The sequence below is a fragment of the Podarcis filfolensis genome (genome assembly GCF_964270895.1).
Source record: "Podarcis filfolensis genome assembly, chromosome: 9".
Lineage (NCBI taxonomy): Eukaryota > Metazoa > Chordata > Lepidosauria > Squamata > Lacertidae > Podarcis > Podarcis filfolensis.
The window spans coordinates 41,897,427-41,918,391 of NC_139610.1; the positions used below are offsets into that span (position 1 = coordinate 41,897,427).

General features: G+C 41.2%; 1 protein-coding gene across 4 annotated transcripts in view; it reads right to left on the reverse strand.

Moving 5' to 3' along the window:
• The window catches only part of GAB1 (GRB2 associated binding protein 1), an 82,237-nt gene that overhangs the window by 36,742 nt on the left and 24,530 nt on the right, over positions 1-20,965 (reverse strand). The window contains exon 1 of one of the 4 annotated variants that reach the window (XM_083571269.1): positions 6,825-6,873. The exons of 2 other annotated variants lie outside the window; for them this stretch is intronic. The gene's annotated coding sequence lies outside the window, so the exon portion shown is untranslated. Of the gene's footprint in view, positions 1-6,824; positions 6,874-20,965 lie in introns of those variants that run through there. One more of the 4 variants, XM_083571268.1, reaches the window with a different exon arrangement.

The window sequence follows — 20,965 nt, forward strand, 5'->3', positions numbered from 1 at the left end:
TGAGTTATTTAAAAAACAAACCATTTGAAAAAAGATATGTCAAACATATTAAACAAATGTATTTCCCAACACTTAAAAGCCTTAGTATATTACCAGTCAAGTATGGATAACTGGAAGATATACTTTAATACCAGGTTCAAATGAGGCAGCAGGGCAGAGTGCCCTCATTCAGCTTCCATACAGCCATGCTCTTTCCAGGATAGTCCAATCCATTCTCCCCCCCCCCCACCTCATTCTCAACTTCCCCCACAACACTAAGTTAGCATTCTGTGATCACTGGGCCTATTTTTAGGTTCCCACCTACCAGTTTTTGCTTTTGTAAACCTTCTGCAAACCTTGGCACTCCCCAAGGCCAGAGTTGGGGGTCAGCACTGTTGGGAACCTGCTAAACCTCACAACACTGCAGGTGGTGACTCCTGACTCCCAGAACCTCCAGGCTCTATTCACCTTTCTTCTCCAGCATAAAATATGGTGGTACAGCAGCATACAATTGTTGCCTTGCGCTTTCTTTCTGGGTGGTTGTGTGGACTGGGAACAGAAGGAAAGGCCAAACAAAAGGGCTGCGGTTACCAGTGGCAAAGTAGGAGATGGAGCTGCTTAAGGTGGGGACCCACTAAGAACATCTTGCCCAAGCTCCCCCTTCCCAGCATGCTAGTATCTAATTCTTGTACATGGATGCTGCCATTTTGGTTACAAAAGGATCCACACTGGGAGAACGAATTCTCTGTTAGTATACAGAATTGATACATGAACAAATACATAAACATACAAGCATTCACAACATTGAACGCTTTTGCCAAAGCGAGCATTACACAGCACAAATTTCAGCCCCAAACAAAACAAAGACATATTTTGCCTCAACACTTTTGACTCATTCTGATCATTTATTCTTAAACCGCTGCTCACAACATTTGGCAGATGGTCTCAATCCTGACGCTTGTGAATTTTGGCAAGAAAACCCAGCACTTTCTTCACACTTCTTTAGTTGCATGCTTCTCTGAAAGGAGAAACAGATGCCGCCAGCCTCAGTAAGCTTGCCTTTCCCAGCTAAGGCGCTGCATCTTCTCACAGCAGAACAAAGTTTCAGATCTGGCCAGCCCGAGAGGATCAGAGATATTCCAGATAGCAACACACACACATTTTTAAATTTAAATGCTGGATTCCAAGCTGCATTCCTGTGCTCCCTTTAGCCACAGAAAACCGCTTAGAGGTTAAAATAGATTCTTTGCAGTCCACCCTGGTGAGACAAGTCTTCACTTGCTGCCAACTGTGCTACCTTCTCATTCGCACAGCTCACTTATATGAATTTGACATTACTATTCCGAAGCAACCAATGCCAATCACTTAAAAGTCATGTCCGCCACTCCTGCCTTTTGCTTCAAATTGCAAACAACCCATCAACAAGGTCTGCTCCTTCAATACAAGTACTATGGAACTATGGAGTGGCAGTGGTTGAATATTGCAACAGCTTCAGTGTCGATAATTTAATTATGCTGTGGGGTCCGGTACAGGCCATCTTCTTCATTTTAGCATATATTTGGCTTGTTTTGCTTATACCACCTTGCCTTAAGGCTGTTTCTGCCCTGTTTGGGAAGCCAACTCAACAATTAATTGCAGTGACAATAGGCGCCTTCAGATAACCTTTTTATTGTGCATTCATTATTGGTGTTCAAGTTGGCATCAGGCGGTAATACCCCAGCCAGCATTCAATAGTGTTTGCCCACCCAAATGTTTTGGGGCAGACGTAATGCTTCGTTTCCAATTAGTTCATGTCCCATAACTTCCTGCTGAAATCCTGTAACTCTTATACCACACATGTTCTGGTTTATGACTATCCCCCTCCATAATGCAACGACACTGCCGAAGCATTGCAGAATAACTAATAAAACAGGATGAGGTGTGGGTGGTCAAGTATAAATCCACCTCTAAAGCAGTATCATATCATCAATGACATGTTGCAGAGTACAACTGCAAAGAAAACCCAGTTTGGAGAGAACCATTTTGATTAGGTATTGCTGAAGCAATTGGCCCATGCCTAGGAATGATTAGTTGAGGTCTGTTTGTCTAGCCAATCTATGAAATCATCTCTTTTTAAAATATGAACTATTATGTAGTACTGTCTCCACTCAAAACAAGATAATTGCAATGAACTAATTGCAAACACACACAACATGGATAAAAGCAATGGGAAGTAAGGTGGGGGAAGGAGAGAGAGAGAGAGAGAGAGAGAGAGAAGGCAGCATGAGACCCCCCCCCAAAAAAATTTACTCTCTTAGATCACCTTCCTGAAAGCGGGGTCTGAGAGTTCATGTGGCATTCCTGTCTATATACGTTGTATCTTGGGGGCAAGTAATAACAGGGAAATACGCTTCTCAAAAGCATTACCATTTGAAGTGCTCTAACTGCAGGTGCTTATTTGCACCTACATGAATTCTGGATCTTTTACACAGGAGCTCAGATCCTTTCAAGTTTGCAAAAAGAGCAACCAGGAAAAAGGAAAAAACATCACACACAAAACCGCAAGTGCAAATCTAACCTCAATACTTAACATTTAATAAACCCCATAGCTGGCATGGAGAGTCTGTGCCCCTCCAGATTCTATTGGGTCAATGGGTCCCCAACCCTGCCTTCAATGAACACAGCATTTATTACTCTCAGAAATTTGGCCTTTTAGGAATCATTAAGCTTGTACTGTATGTAGATCAAAACCTCACTCTTCAAACAAGCACCTCCACAAAACCGTCTCTACTTGTCACTAAACCTATGCTGTTGTCTTGTAAGAAAACATCTAACAAGCTCATTCCAAGTAAATGAAGCCATCACAATTTTAGTATCTCTTCCTTGCTGCAGAGCTCGTGAAATGATCTTGAAACGCTCAAATCAAGGTTTCGATCATCTAATGAGATGAGGTAATTTGTGTGTGTGGTTTCACAGTGCACTCTGAATGGCAACCCATTACACCAGTCCCCTGGCACAGGGCTAATCAGCTTACCATCTAAACACAGCATTGAAACACTGCCCTGCAACATCTAGAAGCAAAGAGAAAGGGGTGGGGAGGGGGGGCGTAATTGATTACATGCCATTTCTAAGCCAGGTCTTCAAGGCAGTTTATGGATTTCACTAATTTTAGCAGAAAAACACACTTGCATGTTCTACTAAAGTTACATAATCAGCATTCCACTCTTTACAGCTTATTCACCACTGTAATCATTATAACGCTGCCGACTGACAAGTCCACCATATTTTATAGCAGATAATACACATTATTTATTGCACAAGTTAAATTACTGAAACAATCTCCAAATAAGATTCTTTATTTCACAGGACACTCTTGTACAGAATTCTTCCACTAAACATAAGGTCTAATTTGACAGCATTGCTTCATGTCCCCATGTCCTAATTTGCTTTGCATTCTAATGCATATTTCTTCCTAAGTGCCTTAGAGCTACGTAAATCCTCATGGGAAGTAAAGTTTCTGACATTTTTCCAGAAGACTAGTAGCAGCCCAGTAACATCCAGTGGGCCACAGGTCCCTCAACCTGTGGCCTGCCAGATGTTGCTGGAATAAAACTCCTATCTGGTCTAACCACTGGACAGAGAGCATGTGAAGGGCCCCAGGCTCTCTACTTCCCAAAGCAGATCCCAAACCTTATTTTTGCCAGACAAAATTTCAAGTACCTGTACCCTGCAAACACATGTTTCATTTTCCTGACATTCTGAGGCGTCTCTCTGGAGAAAAACTTCAACAAATATTTTTAGACTTCCTGTTGAGACATCCTCCGCACATTGCTCAATATGGTCCACAAACAAACTGATTTATTTTTGCAGTCATATATCCCAGTTGCTTTGTTCATCATTATAAGTTTCTATAGTAAACTTAACCAAGGGTACCATGGTCACTTCTCTGAGGGGAAAAAAAAACCCTGTTAATCAAGGGGGAGTGGAATCAAAAAAGCAAATGAATTTAAGATGGAGTCCCCCTCTGCTCCAGCAACTTGTATCATTGGAAATTAATATAAAATTGCACTTGCCAGAGCATTACATAATGTTGTAGTGCCTATTTCTGGCAATTGTTTCTTGTCACAGTCCCCGAGCAAAGATGGCCCAGACACAGATAGCAAACTACGTAATTCCAAGACTAGCAAAAATACAAAGGGCGACGTTGTCATCCAGAATAGCTGATGTAGGGCAAAGAGGTCAGGGATCCTTATGGTCTATTTCTGCATCCATCTTAGCACACAGCAACCAGATTCTGCAATTTCACACCATGGCAGTTTCCACAGAACCCTTGTAGCATCTGCCAGAACCCACAGATATCAAATGCCAGAATGTGAATTCTCCAGTCATTCTCACTTTATCAACATGTCACTAGAGAATAAATTGATCTGAATTCCATAGGATGGCCAAGTCACATTGCTTATTCATCAATAAGTTATGTTAAACTTTATTTTTCATGTTACAGTTACCTAGATATCAATTAGAGAGCCAGTCAACTTTAGCTTTTCTTGCAGCAAAATCTGCAGATGGGAGGCAAGAAGGTTCAGCGAGGCCTTACAATAGGGCTCAGTTTGATACAAGATGACACATCATTTGCGAAAGCTACCAGCATCACCTCTTTTTAAATACTCAATTTCTTAAAACGGAGCAAATGGCTTCTCCTCTACTTTCCAACGCCATCACCAATCTGTAGAACAAATGACAAAACTGCACAGAGGTTTGTCACTGGAGCACAGAAAGGAAGACAATCTACTTTCTTTAAAAATACTGAATGATCTGAACTCTTAACACGAATTAGCAGCCACAGATGAAAAATCATTACTCATCTAGAACAAGGCGCAGTAGACGTAGGAAGTTGCAAACTTCCAACATAAACAAGTGCACAGTTCCAATGATTTTAAAAAGGCCCTTTTTCAAAGTTAGCTACACTTTGAGTCTCTGCTTTAATCACTGTTAAATCATTAGCTTTAATCATAATTATCCAAGGCAGATGCTTACCAGTTTTTTATCTGGAGCTTTAACAGCTGTCATAATAAACAAAGAATTGTGTAAATGGTGTTCCCTGTGTTTAGATGAGGCAATCTACTGCAATGTGACTTTAATGCTTTAGCACAAGAATTTCAGACACATCCATCTCCCATGGTAGGCATCGTCCAAAAATGCAAAGATATAAACAGAAAGCCCTCAGTATCTATTTGCTTACTTTACTTTAAAAAATAAAAGCCTTATGCTGTGCAAACTGATGGCATTATTTCATTTTTTAATCTATCCCCATAGAATCACAGAATTGTAGAGTTGGAAAGGGTCCCTAGGGTCATCTAGTCCAACCCCCTTTAGTCCAGGAACCTCAACTAAATCATATATGGCAGATCCAACCTCTGCTTAAAAACTTCCAAGGAAGGAGAGTCCACTCTCTCATGGGATTCTGTTCCACAGTCAAACAGCTCTTACCAAGAAGCTCAGGACAGCACATGCTACTTCTGTTGTCATGATTACCTTGAATCAGAAGAATCTTTATTTGCATCAGCCACTAGCTGTGGCAATAAAACAAAATAAAATATACTGAGGATAGAGGTAAAAACTTAACTATAGAAAATACGTTTTGGGGGTTTACGTCAATAATGATTACCTTGAGACAAAATGGCTGGTCCAGGGTCCAACAAGAACCACACTTTATGCTCAGTAAGTGGTTTCCCCATTCTAATCCCACCATCATCAATAACAACTCAACACCAAGATGCATTAAAGCAATCACTGGATGACTTTTTAGATTTTTGTCCACTGCAACTGTAACCTCTATATGATCCTTCGTGTTCCCTGTTAGGACAACACAGTCCACTTTACACTAGATGTAAAGACTAGTGAGACTGAAGCAAACAAACACACACACACAGAGCCAGTATTAACTATTACTTACGGTTAAGAAATAAAATGTGTAAACACTAAAACAGTTAACAAAGACAGGATAACAGGATTAATATATGTAGGAATAATTTTCAATGACATGAAAAGAAATATTAAAAGTATTCCAAAATGACAAAATTTCTCAAAGTAGTATCTGACTAAGTCATAACTCCAAGTAGATCCACTGATATCTTTATGTAATGAACAATCCATGGTTTAAACATTAAAAAAAAAAATTGCTCAGAAAATATCCATTTATCTATTTCAGTGGTGGCACGCATGTTCAAAAACTAGAAGTAAAGTTGCAACGTCCTATTTCTTTAAGGCTGCGATTCAAACACTCATGTGGGAGTAAACACCACTGGCTACAATGGGCCAACTGTGAACAAACCCAGCATAAGACTGCACTACAAGTTTGTGTTTCGCCACAAGCCACATAACATCCAGGGATTCATGAATTTGATGCTTCTTGTCTTAGTAGAATCAGACACATCCATGTATAATAATCGGTATTTACAAACCTACTACATAAAAACTCAAAGCCGTGTATAAATAGGAAAGTCATAAGCTCAGTTATAATGCAATACTTTATTTACATCTATATTTATTTCATACCAATGGATCTAGGGGCTGCAAAATGGATTACATGGATTATTATACTATATATTACACAGTGATCGTCTATCAATCTTAACTTACAAGGCTGTTGAACAAGACTTTTCTTCGCGCAACGGATGTTACTTAACAGAGGCAGACCTTTAGCTATCAAAGCAGCATCAGTTTGCCTAACAAGGAAGAAAGGAAAATGATTCCAGAGAGAGATGCAAAGGGGTGGAGAAAAGAGTGGAAAAATAGATGATATCAAGTATTTAAGCAGGGTTTTGAAGCAGCGAAGAAAGCAAGATAGAAAGAGAATAACATACCGTTCATCCAAGCTGAATCTCTGCTTATCTCTGAATCACATCATCATACTGTTCATTAAAGTGGTCTTCACAGAAGCTATACACAGAGCACAAAGTGGCCTTCAGCCAAGTCAGTGACTTCAACTGCTCCATATTCATACAGTAACAGAAGCAATACACAGGGGACAGAGACAGAAAATGGAGTGGATCAGACAGTTTGGTCAAGCCACTGTCTGCATTCAAAAGAGAGAAAGAGGGAGGGAAGCTGTTGCTGCACAGCAATTACACAAAACAGACTCAGATATTTTTTTTTTTAAAAAAAGCTTTAGAGACACATTCATTTGTCTGAAAAGATTGCAAAGCTTTGGTTATCCCCCTCCCCTTCCAAGTACTGTTTATATTGTGCATTTTTCAGTTCTGCAAGTGATGGTCAAAGTCACCACTACAACTGCATTAATAAGTACAACTGGGGGTGGGGACATGGTCTGGAAGACCACAATACTTAAAATTTGCACCAACGTATTTTCTTGAGATAACGAAGGTGTACACTGCTTCAACGCAAATTGTATAATGTGTAGTTCTGTCAAACTCATCCTAATTAGATACCTCCCACCATATTTTGCGACGTTCTCTGACACTGCTACTAACATCCTTCATCAAAAGTACTTGTGTCACAAGGAACCTTCAAATTATTATTATTATTATTAAATGTAGAACTTGGTCCCAAACTGTTCAGGTCTTTAAAGGGTACATTTTAACTTGATCCCAGAAACAAATGGCAACCAAAGCAACTGATGGTAGTTTGGTAGAATATGATCAATCCCCACAAGCATTCTGACGGCTGGATTTGTGAACCTGGTGAAGTTTGTAGGCAGACTTCAAAGGCAGCCCTATTCATAGAGCATCACTGAAGTCCAGAATGTTGCTTTCATGCCCTGCTTGTGTGCTTCTCTGGCAGGCACAAAATGTTGGACAACATGAACCCCTTGATCTGACCCAATAGGGCTGTTCTTATCCAAATTTCTGCTCATCATAAGCCAAAGAGGACCTTCTCAACAGAAGTCCCTATTCAAGGAAGTCAGCTGCCTATGGAGCTCACACCTGTTTGCAACTTTGTAGGCTTTCAGATAACCTAGCGAAGCATCCTTACACAGAAGGGCTTTTAATGGGTAAGGTGGAAGTTCAAACGGATTTACTTGCTTCTGTTGTTGCTCTTTAATGTCCATTATGCTTTATGAATATTGATTTTCATTTGTTTGCACGCTTCCGGGAATCTTAGGAATGAGGTGGGATATTAAATTCTTAAATAAAAATCATATATATAAGCACCAGAAACCATGTTGCTGGCAATCAATTTCTAATACGAGGTTCTGGGGGTTGAACCTCTCTTGAAGACATGCTGTGTTATCATTTGTTACTGAAGGAGAAGAACTGAATGTGGTTACATCATGGGCTAACATGCTGTACATCTTAAGAATTCTTTGCATCATAACCCTCACTTGTTGCACCACATTTGTGCCCTGCCCTTACTCCAAAAGAACTCAAGGGGGACATACATAGGGCTGCTAGGTAATCAGGTCAGGTAACAGCCAATAAGAAGTTTGCTTAACTTCAGAGGCATAACCACAATTCGCCATTGGTGTAGTTCACATGCAACACCAAAGCATGGTTTGTGTAGTTGAACTGTGACACATTTGTCTAAATCCACCCCAACCAACTGAACAGAAGGAGATGAGTCTTGGCAAATACCGGCATACAAAATATTTGCAGAATCACTCAACAAAAATGCCTCATGCTTTGTACAGAAGCGAAATGCATTCCATAGCAAAGGAATGCATCACATCCACACCACACATGGCTTCCCTCAAAGAATCCCCGAGAATGGTAGTTTACTCCTCATGGAACTACAGTTTCTAGCACCCATAGCAAACTGCAGCTCCCATTATTCCTTGGGATAAGCCACGTGCTTTAAATGGTGTAGATGTGACTTCTTCTGATTAGGACTTTTGGGGGCCATGTCCTCAGAATGAAAGTGATTTTGGTCCATCTGCTCGCCCCAAGTTATTTCAGAAGGATTCTTCAACCTTGATTTTGCTGGCACTGAACACTTCTTAGATGCAGATTTTTACAAACACAGAAATTTGTTGACTATTTTGCTCCTTCCAACACAGAATGCTACAGGGTGGAGGGCGGCACCGCAGCCAGCCTGAGATAGGGATGTGGCATGCCAGGGCAAGCATGGAACACACCAATGCACCCGCCCACAAACAAATATGGAGGCGAGAGAAAAAAGAGCACAGAAACCTATCACTTAGGCCCATTCACCTCTTTCTGATCATCCAGACACCCACTAACTTCCCACCCAACTGTTATTCCCATGCAGATTTTGCTACTTGCTTTAGGGTTAGAGCAGGATTTTTTTTTTTTACCTGCAGATCAAATTGGCATAGCGAAGCAGGCTTATCCACCTACTATGCACAGTTAAAGCAGGTGGATTTGGCATCTAGTATTATGGCGGTACCAACCAATGAAGGTTAAATGACAAGGCATTGCATGAATTTGGTGCTGAGCATAAACATTGATGAGGATCCAGAGACATGTTTATGTCCATTTCAAGGAGCTGGAACCAATGGGAGGGCAAAGCATCAGCTTCAGTACTGTCCAGTCACAAGCAGTATGCTTGTGAATACCAGTTGTTGGAAACCACTGGAGAAGAGTGCTATTGTGCTCAGGTCCTGTTTGTGGGCTTCCTCTAGGCTTCTGGTTAGCCAATGTGAGAACAGGATACTGGACTAGATGTTCTTATGGATCACACACTCAGAATCATGGAAGTCATACTTAAGGAAAGGCCAAAAAGATAGGGGAGAAGGAAACAATGCTAGGCTCACCTAATAATAATAATAATAATAATAATAATAATAATAATAATAATTTATTATTTATACCCCATCCATCTGGCTGGGTTTCCCCAGCCACTCTGGGCAGCTTCCAACAAAACACTAAAATACAATAACCTATTAAACATTAAAAGCTTCCCTAAACAGGGTTGCCTTCAGATGTCTTCTAAAAGTTTGGTAGTTATTTTTCTCTTTTGACATCTGGTGGGAGGGTGTTCCACAGGGACAGGGGGGGTGCCACTACCGAGAAGGCCCTCTGCCTGGCTCCCTGTAACTTGGCTTCTCGCAGTGAGAAAACAGCCAGAAGGCCCTCAGCACTGGACCTCAGTGTCCGGGCAGAACCCTAGTCTTCTCCAACCTGGTGACCAGATGTCGTTGGACTACAACCAGTGGCAGACCTACATTTTGGGGGCCCTGAAGATAGAACTGTCATGGGGGCCCCTTTGCAACCAGCAATGCAGTCTGGGTAACCACTGTTTTCTTCAATGCTGTTGTTCCATGGCAGATCACCACACCTTTACAACATCTGTGCTATTGGCTCTCAAACTTCGGGATTGTTGAAATATATATAACATAAGATGAATCAATTTGAGTTGCACCATTCAAATTGAGTCTCCTAGACCGAAAAATTGTAAGCAATGTGGACTAAAGTTGCTTCAGGGGCCCCTAGGGGATTAGGGGCCCCGAAGCTTCAGATTCATTAGTTTCATAGTAGATCCACCCCTGCCTACAACTCCCACCATCCCTGTCCACTAGCCATGCTGGCTGGGGCAGATGGGAGTGGTAGTCCAAAACATCTGGTTAGGTTATGGAGGGTTGAACTAGTCTCTGCACAGCCCATAGAATTTTCTGCTTCAATTTTACACCTGCCACTGTTGTACTTAAATACAAGCTGTGGCCTTAGTTAACTCCAAGTGCATGTCTCAACTCTTCATTACAAGTACGGGTGCAATACATACTAGAATTAGAATATAGCAGATGACATCCCATGGTGTAGGAGTCTTGGTGCAGTTAGTGGAAACTAGAATGGCAGACCGGAGAAGAACCTTTTTTAGGAGGGGGTTAATTTCACTCAGAACAATGTAAACTATAAACTGTCCCTAACTGGGATGGTGGCGGAGAATGGAGAAGCTGTCTGTTCTTTTCCAACAAGTTGCAGGAGATTGGGGAGAGATACAGTGGTACCTTGGGTTAAGAACTTAATTTGTTCTGGAGGTCTGTTCTTAACCTGAAACTGTTCTTAACCTGAGGTACCACTTTAGCTAAAGGGGCCTCCCACTGCCGCCGCGCTGCCACTGCGTGATTTCTGTTTTCATCCTGAAGTAAGGTTCTTAATCCGAGATACTATTTCTGGGTTAGCGGAGTCTGTAACCTGAAGCATCTGTAACCCAAGGCACAACTGTATTGACTTTTTAAAAACTGTCCCTCAGAATGGGTTTGCCCAGACTTCCGGGTTGGCGCCTCCGGTAATGGCGGAATTCCTCTGATCGGGAGGAATTTGCCTCGTGGAAATTCGGGTCTGGCCGCCACGGCGAAGGCGGAGACCCACTAAAAATCACAGGCGGGTGAAGCCTGTGAATGTGGGATTCGGCTGGCACCTTTTGCGCCTCCCCTACTCGCGGGGAAACCCGGTTTCGGGGATCCGGAGCGACGTGGGGTGAGCGGCGCGGTGCTTCGAATTGATTGCTTCTTCCACGGAGCGGAGCCGCATAGCTGTTGCCGGAGAGCGCTGACTTTTTCCTGTGGACAATTTGATCTTAAAGCAACTACCCGTGAGTAGAGCGGAGAATTGGATTTTTAAACGTCTTAATTTGGTGTTGAAACGGGGAGGTCCAAAACAGGAAGTCCACCTTCCCCTTTTGTAAATAGATTGAAGCAATGAGGATGCAAGCTGAAGTCGCAGAAAGTCTATTGTAAAGGACTAAATTTCCATCGGTAAAAAATACTAAACCCCCCTTGGTGGCAGGAGAAGAGGGGGGGAAAGTTTTGGACTGAATATACCTGTAGGAGAGAGCGAACACAAGTTAAAATACCACCGCTCCGGTCCTGGAAACGGGCTGCCAGCAGGACTGACGTGCTTTAGAATGCTCATTGACTGTGATTAGAACGTTCACTGACAGCCAGTTAAATAAGAGAAATACATTGTTTCCATTGTCTCCGTCTGCGTTTAAAAAGGAGTAAAAGTAACTGAAAATTGAAACTAATTTTATTGTTTGAAATGTGTCTAAAAGGACCAATACAAATAGAAACTGTTTCCCTCTAGAGGAAGCCTTTGAAACTGTTATAAGAGCTGAGCTGGGGGAATTTCCAGCTGCAAGATAAAAAGCTGAGAGATTCTGGGACAGACCTTGAATCGGCTAAGAATGTCGACAGAAGAGGCCTTAGCGGTTGCATTAAGTAAGATAAACGACTCACTGGAACAGCTTAACAAGAAGGTGGATGTGGTAACTACCAAAATCGATAATTTGGGACAAAAAGTGAACATCAATACAGAAACTATTCAGAAATTGATACAGGAATCTACTTTGACATGGCAAACTGCGGAGAAGGCTAGGGAGAAAGTTGTTGTTGTTGAACCTAAAGTAACACAACTGGAGAGAGAGAGAGTCCCAGCCTTACGGATGCAACTTGATGATCCTAAGTTGATGCCTTCTATGATTGAATTTAAAGAAAATCAGATTTCGAGGATCAGAGCTCTACCTGAACTGGAGAAGGAAAGTTTGATAGATCCCCTCACACAGGAATTTGCTGATTTTTGGGACCTGGGCTTGGGTCAAGAAGAGATTAAAATTGTGAGGGCCTTCAGACTTGGAGAAATTTTGAAAGACGTCCCGAAATATCTTTTGGATCTTAGTTTTAACTACGGAGATTTGGTTGCCCTGTCGAGAAGGAATAAAATCATCTCTAGGTGGGAGTTTCCCCGAGACCTACTCTTCAGTCTCAAAGGAAGGAAAATAAAAATAAGATCAGTAGAAGACAAAGTAAAGTGCATGGATAAACACGAAGAAGATTTGCAGAAGGGACTTGGAAAAGACTTAAGAGCCTCGGACAGAAGATTACCAGGTTAATGGACTATATGGAATTGGCGGAAATGACTGGCAGAATCCGAGACCAGGGAGAAGAGACGGTGGAAGAAGATTGGAAAAAGTTTAAAGACTATTTATGGAAATATTGTAAAATTAATGAGTGTTAGAAAAATGTTGGAATGAAGCTATACGGCTTTAGTAGAAATGTTAGAAGGAATTAAGTACAAGTAGATTATTGGAGTATTAAAGGGAAAATAAGGTTAAAATATGTTAAGATAACTATATGACAGAAAATAGAGAAAGATGGAAAGGAATTGCTGAAACAATTAATAGAAGTGGAATACAAAAAGGGAGGTGTGAGGAGGTCGTTGAAACAAGTGAATGTAAGATATGATATTGAAATGGTATGATGTGTGTTTTAAATTGTTTTTGCTTTGTCTTGTTTAGTTTATTGTGTTAGTGTTGTGTTGTGTATTGTTTATACATTGTATTGTATTGTTTTTTGTTTTTTATCTTTTTCTTTTTTCCCTTCCTTTTTTCCTTTTTGTAATCTTTAAAAGTAATAAATATTATTTTTTTTAAAAAAACACAGAATGGGTTTGCCCTTCAAGCACTGCCACTTTCATAAGGCCTCAGCTTTCCAAAAAATCACAAAGCATACATTTTGCTACATTGTGCACTCTAGAATTTCCACACAGTCATCAAAACTGCATTTCAGAACAAGCCTCGACACTACCTATAGCAAGAGTTAGCTATACCAAAAGTACGTCATCTCAGGCCCACTCTAATAGTACAAATGCATTCATTTACCGCTCATTCAAGTGTCTGATGTCTGGAGGCAGAAACAGAAACAGAGGGAGAATGTTATTATAAACTTAGCACAACTGCCAATAATGTAAAACCTTTCCATGTACCTCTGCCACTGTCTAAGCATCCTTTCTCAGCCTTGGGTTACTAGATGTTGTTGGACTACAACTCCCATCATCCCTAGTCAGCAAGAGCAGGGGTCAGGGATGATGGGAGTTGTAGTTCCAAGAACATCTCAGATCTAGATACCCAAGGTTAAGAACGGCTGGTCTAAAGAGGCATCACTGAGATGCTTATCAAATACCAATCATCAATCTGAAAATGGTCTAAAGAAAAGAAAACCAAGAGAATGAATTCAGTTGGTAGGATAAAATTGCATTAAAATGGACATCAGTGCTTATCTTTTTTCAAAACAACTGGAAGTTTTCACAGCTGTTTCAATCAGGATACAAGTATTCCCCTCCAAAAATATGGAATTGTATTATTCCTTTTTATATAGGTTCCCTTAGGAGGATTTTGCTGTAAAAAGATGGTCTACAAATCTAATAAATAAATAAAACATGGCTATCCTAAATTTCTTTTACTTTTACTTTTTTTTTACTTTACATGAACATGGAGAATTGCACTTTGAAAAGAACATTTTACTCAACTATTTTTGCCAAAAGGGTAGCAAAAATTATACTCATATTTTCCCAAAAGATTTAACACTGAGAGAATACAGAAGAACATTTCACAAATGATAACTAGCTGTAGAAAATAACTACCATATTTTTCGCCCTATAGGATGCACTTTTTCCCCTCCAAAAATGAAGGGAGGCAGGCAGTCCCGCCGGGCTCCCTAGGCTTGCGGATAGCAGGCTGTTCTCGGGGCTGGGGTCGGGGGAAGCTCGGGCTTCCCCCGCACCAGCCCCGCGCCGGTGGGGGGGAATAAAATTTTTTTCTTTATTTCACCCCCCCAAAAAAACTAGGTGCGTCCTATGGGGCGCTGCGTCCTATGGGGCGAAAAATACGGTAAATAAGCCAGTCACCAGTATTGTGGTTTATAACAAAGTTACCACCTGGTAAATGGTCATTGCATCACCCTGACCCTTTCCAGCCATCACAGCATAAAACTAATCCTGGACATTTGTGAAATGATATAAAAACCATGCTAACACCAAACCATCAAGTGGCAGGACACATGCTGCACTCAAACTGTACCAACATTAAACTAATCAGCCAAATATTCTGGATGTGTTCTGAAATTTTAACAAATTCTGAAACATGAAGGACCTGTGCAATGAGAACAACGGGAGCAACCTCACTGGGCTAGGTTGAAAAATTACATTTAATATGCTGTAGAAATTATTTATGATGAGCAAAACGCATACAGAGAATTTCTGCTTGCTTTTTTCTTCTTCTTTTGAGTGAAAATGTTTAATCCTAAAAAGCACAAAAGGTCAGATAGCCACAAGACAGGAGCATAAGAGAAAAGAAGCATTTATTACAGAAGCACAAATGGTAGAAATGTCAACTTTTAGCTGAACTTCTAAAGGGGTGGAACAATTTTTGGACAATCTGTTCTTTGCATAATTCATTAGCTGCATAATTCCTATGTTGGGTAATTTATAAAAGGTTACACAATCAACTAAACACCACTGGATAGCTCAGTTGGTTAGAGAATCGTGCAGGTTCAATCCTGATACAGGACAGCTGCATATTCCTGCATTGCAGGGGGTTGGACTAGATGATCCTCAGGGTCCCTTCCAACTCTACAATTCTATGATTACATAATTACCAACATTTGCAGCTATTATGTATTAGCTGTTCCAATATTTTTTTTAACTGTTTATCTGTTCAAAAAGGCAGGAGCTTTGCCAGATCCCTCTCAAATACCAACCAGAGCTGATATGTAAACACTTATATAAATTTGCTTTAAAGACAGCCAGCCATCAACTGCAGAAGCAGTTTATTTATTAGTAATACTACACAAAGTTTTGTAATAAGAGATGCAAATTGCAGGCGCTGGGAAGAAAGAACATACCTGAAGTTTCAAACAAGTTAATCCAGTTTAAGTATTTGCTCTTTGAACTGATACAGCATATATAAGGTGTAATGAAAGGGAAAAATGCAAACATGACTATTATAATTGGACTGTGCTTTCTAATTTTAGCTTTATTTTTTTTAAAAAAAAACCAGCAGGGAAATCATACTGTCATGAATGCGAACCCCACCCTGAAATCAACAGGGCAACTCCAATAATGAAGAGTCCTTTCAAGCTGCATTTTCATAACAAAATGAGATATTACTAAATCACGAGAGTTGCTTCACTTCCCCCTTTAGATTTCTGTTTATAAATACTGGTTCCAAACTTGAGCCCAACTTTCTTAAAAGAATGCCTCTATGCTGAAAGCAAAGACAAAGCAAAACAGAGATAGCAACTTGGAAAATTTAACAACGGGGGCCTGGAAAGAAACATTTAAGCACTAAAGCAAAAATTTTCCTTAATGGAAAATTCTTGCTTCCAGACAAAATGAGAGCAAACCACCATCCCTTTCCATGAATAAATTCAAGGGAAACAAAGATCAAATACACTGTGGTTCCCAGCCCTTCATAGTCCAGTGTGGATATATTCCTAGTTCTCAAAACCATAGTTTGGAGGCTTGCTAAGTGACACACATTTGTGTACTTCCTGGTGACCTCAATGCTAGATTACTGCAATGCATTATACATAGGGCTGTCTCTGAAGATGGTTCAGAAACTTCAGCTGATGCAGAATTCAGCAGCCAGGTTGCTCATGACAATTAGAACATATTACACCGATCCTGGTCCGACTGGACTGGCTACCAATTGGTTTCTGGGCCCAATTCAAAGTGCTGGTTTTGACCTATAAAACCTTAAACGGCTCAGGACCGCAATACCTCAAGGACCACCTCTTTCCATATGAACCTACCTGGACCCTGAAATCCTCTTCTGAGGCCCTTCTTCGTGTGCCTCCTCCTTGAGAGGATCGGAGGGAGCAACACAAGAACTGGCCTTCTCTGCAGTGGCTCCCTGTCTGTGGAATGCTCTCCCCAAGGAAGTTCGCCTGGTACCTTCATTATACAGGCAAAATGTTAGGCACCAGGCAAAAATGTTCCTTTTTAACCAGGCCTTCAGATGATCTGATTGACATCCAAAGCCCTTTTGAAACATGGGTGTTTTGGGGGGCGTTACTGGGTTGTTCTTTTTATTTTGAATATATATTTTGTGGTTTTATGTTGATTCCCTCTCTCCTTGCCAGGCAAACTATGGTCAATGTTACATGACTTATCTTCACAGTCAATATCTTTAAGCCATGTGATCTGGCCCTACGTGCAGACCCTTCTGAATCATTATGGACTCATGCATTAAAGACCAATGGCCTCAGAAGGAAGGTAGGAATGCCGGTTATTGTCTGATCAAGGCCACAGAGTTTTACAGTCCTAATCTTATTTTCACTCCAGCATTTGTTTCTATTGTACCAATAGGAATCTGAAAGATAATGACTTGCTAACCTAATGAATACAAAGTTTGGTGATATTTTAATCCAGGTTTTCTGTGTCTACGATCAAGCTTATCTAAGCATGGAGCCTAGGAATATACTTATTTAGAATTTAGACTGTAAGTACACTGATCTCTCCTACTTTACCAAAAGCACACTAAAATAATCACAAAGGGGCAGCATTCCCAAAGCTGGCTTATTCTTTACGAAAGAGAGAGATAGAATAAGATTGCTATGATGCTATTTGCCTCAGAATTGCACACATGCACACATAATGACAATAGCCATAGATGAAACAAAACAAAAATATTCCTTCCAGTAGCACCTTAGAGACCAACTAAGTTTGTTATTGGTATGAGCTTTCGTATGCATGCCCACTTCTTCAGATACCACATGAAGTATCTGAAGAAGTGTGCATGCACACGAAAGCTCATACCGGTAACAAACTTAGTTGGTCTCTAAGGTGCTACTGGAAGGAATTTTTAAATTTTGTTTCGACTACGGCAGACCAACATGGCTACCTACCTGTAACAATAGCCATAGATGGCGCACTGTAAGAATGTGCTTTGGTAATATTACTATCATTCACTTTGCAGTTTTGGAATCTTAGCAGTACTTGCCCAACAAGATAGGCAAGTTTGAGTTGTACAATAGGGTAAACAAGCCTCAGAGAAAACATGTAGCAGGACAAGTTGAAACACTTAGTTGGACCTCAGTAACATGAAGGCACTTTCTTCATTTAAATGTATTGCCACTGCTTGTTAGGAAGTTATTAAGATCTGAGTTCAGATGTTCCTCTTCCATTAGTGTTTCCCCCCTCTTGCAGAACTACTAATGAGAAAATAAAGAATGCATAATGGAAACAGATAAAAGTAAGTTCTAGAGAACTTAAGTATTAACTCTTTGTTAGGTGTTCCATTCCTGTGTGATAAACCTGTGGCTTATTGTCATTTTATCACCCATTAATTGTTTTAGGCTTATGCATGTGGCAGATCACATTCACAATGGCAATGCAGCAATAAAACTGCTAGCACATTTGCTATGGCTTCAGTCTGGATAGTATTAGAGTAATTTCAGCAGTAAGAATTATTGGGATATAAAACTGAGAAAAAGAAAATATTGGGGAAAATCAGAATATGTAGTGGAGAAGAAAATTATAAAATGAACCATGGAAGGGGGGAAAGGAACTCAAAATCAGTTGTATGTTTTACATCTGGATTATTGTTATTGTTACAATTGCAAAAATAATGATTAATTTTTTAAAAAATAAAATAAAATTGGATGGGTGTTGAAATTCTAGCATTGTAGGGGGTTGGACTAGATGACCCGTGGGGTCCCTTCCAACTCTACAATTCTATGCCACACAAAAAGCAGGCCTCTGACAATGCACATGAGCTGCAGGAGTTTCGTGGCAACAAGAAGGTGACAACTGACAACATCTTAAATGCTAAAAGGGGACATGTTGTACTTTTGTATATTTCAAGAGGAGCTAAGTCTGCCATTTCAAGAGCAGCGAAGCAGACAGAACAGCCAAAAACAACGGATAGAAGAGAAAAGCTGAAACAATGGCAGTGAAACCAGCAAAGACTGCAGCAACAAAGGTTTTACCCTGCCAAATATAAAGAGGAAAACAAGGAGGACTCTTAGGTTGGGTATGCATGTTTGAGATAGCACATGGGAGATGTTTTAAACTAATGGATGTGGCAGTCATCGCATGGTAAACTGTTCTTCTAAAAGAGCTCACCCCCAAGACTGGGCAATCTGTGTCTTCCCAAAGAAGTTGGTAGTAGTTATGACGAATTACTGCACACATATGGCTCACCACATAAAAGAACAACTTAAAATGGCCTCCACACGGCAACAATCACAGACACACTGACTCAAGGTTCTTGAACTCATTCTTCCTTCCTCTCAGAGTCAATTGATCCATGTCCCACCAATAACATCTGGGCCTGTTTGAAGGTTGGCATGTTATCCTGTTCCAACCATCTGTGTCTTGTATGAAGCTCACTACATGTACAGACCTACTAGTCTTCAAGTACATTTTTGGGAGTGGGGCAAAAATTCAAGTATTGATTTAAACTAACCACTCAATTGCAAGACTATAGGCTTCTTATGGTTTATACTCAGTCAAAACAATTTACATCACTTTAAATGCGATGATCAGCTTGGGATTGTTTGATTACTCAGCATGACATAAAATGCTTGAGAGCACAATGTCACGGTAACGTCATTAAAAACAATGAGTGCATGTAGTTTTATTTGTGAATATGTGAAACTGTGTTGCAAGATCTTGAAGAACTGCAGACACTTGGGGGCGGGGAGAGGGTACACTCCTCTGTCTTCCCTGCGCCTTCAAAGCATTGCCACCCGTCACTGATGACTAACCTACAATGTCTAAGGCAAGAAGCATTGTTCTTGAATCAGCTAGTGTCATCGCTTAGGCGAGAGTACCCAGAAAAGCCTCAATTGTTCTGTACTGGTGCAAAAAATGCTGCGTTGACATAACTTTGAAAAGCTGCCGCACAGCGATCATCAACAGCAGATACATCTAGATCTGCAAGCGGCCACAACCCAACCCATAATCAGTTGTGCTCATGCCTACAGACCTCAGGGAGTTTAAGCATGTCTCTCTGTGTGCTGGATTCTGGCTATAACAAGTGATATTATCTCAGGCTGCTTCCAGATGGGTGGCTCCTGGTGCTACCCAAGCATTGCTCTTCTATCGTGAGCTGCAAGAGGAATTGCAATGGACTTCCGCACATTATTAGGAGAACTGCACTCTTCCCATTTGTGCATTCCACTGTGTTCCATTCAAACCATTGAGCATGGCACAGCAGCTGTGGTGGAATCGTACGAAGCTCGGCACACATTCACTATGGCCTTTGTGAGGGTGCCATTTTATAACCCAGAGGAAGTGCCATAAGGTTCAGTAGTAGAGCAAATGTTCTGCATGCCAAAAGGTCCCAAGTTTGACCCCAGCATCTCCAAGAACAGCTGGAAAAGGCTTCTGTCTGAAACCCTGGAGAACCACTGCCAGTCAGTAGACAGTACTGAGTTCAATGGACCAATGGGCCTTTCTCAGTTTAAGTCACCTTAAAAAGGTAAAGGTACCCCTGCCCGTGCGGGCCAGTCTTGCCAGACTCTAGGGTTGTGCGCTCATCTCACTCTATAGGCCGGGAGCCAGCGCTGTCCGCAGACACTTCCGGGTCACGTGGCCAGCGTGACAAGCTGCATCTGGCGAGCCAGCGCAGCACACGGAACGCCGTTTACCTTCCCACTGGTAAGCGGTCCCTATTTATCTACTTGCACCCGGAGGTGCTTTCGAACTGCTAGGTTGGCAGGCGCTGGGACCGAACGACGGGAGCGCACCCCGCCGCGGGGATTCGAACCGCGACCATGCAATCGGCAAGTCCTAGGTGCTGAGGTTTTACCCACAGCGCCACCCCATTACCATTAAGTCACCTTACCATGCTCCAATATAACCCAATTCTTAAATCAATATTTTAATTATCACAGTAACACATTTTGAGGTATCTTTAAAAAAGCAGGAAGAAGAGAGGTATAACACTATACAGTGGTACCTCGGGTTAAGAACTTAAATCGTTCTGGATGTCCGTTCTTAACCTGAAACTGTTCTTAACCTGAGGTACCACTTGCCAATGGGGCCTCCCTCCACCGCCACACGATTTCTGTTCTCATCCTGAAGCAAAGTTCTTAACCTGAGGTACTATTTCTGGGTTAGTGGAGTCTGTAACCTGAAGCATCTGTAACCCGAGGTACCACTGTAATATCAAAATGCCATGGTTTTAATTGTTTTTAAAGCCAATTTTAAAAACTCCTTTCACCACTATTAACCACGTTGCTAAAATGGTGTTAACCAGAAATTTAGGGTTTTTTGGGTGGGTGCTGAAATCAGCCACCCCCTCT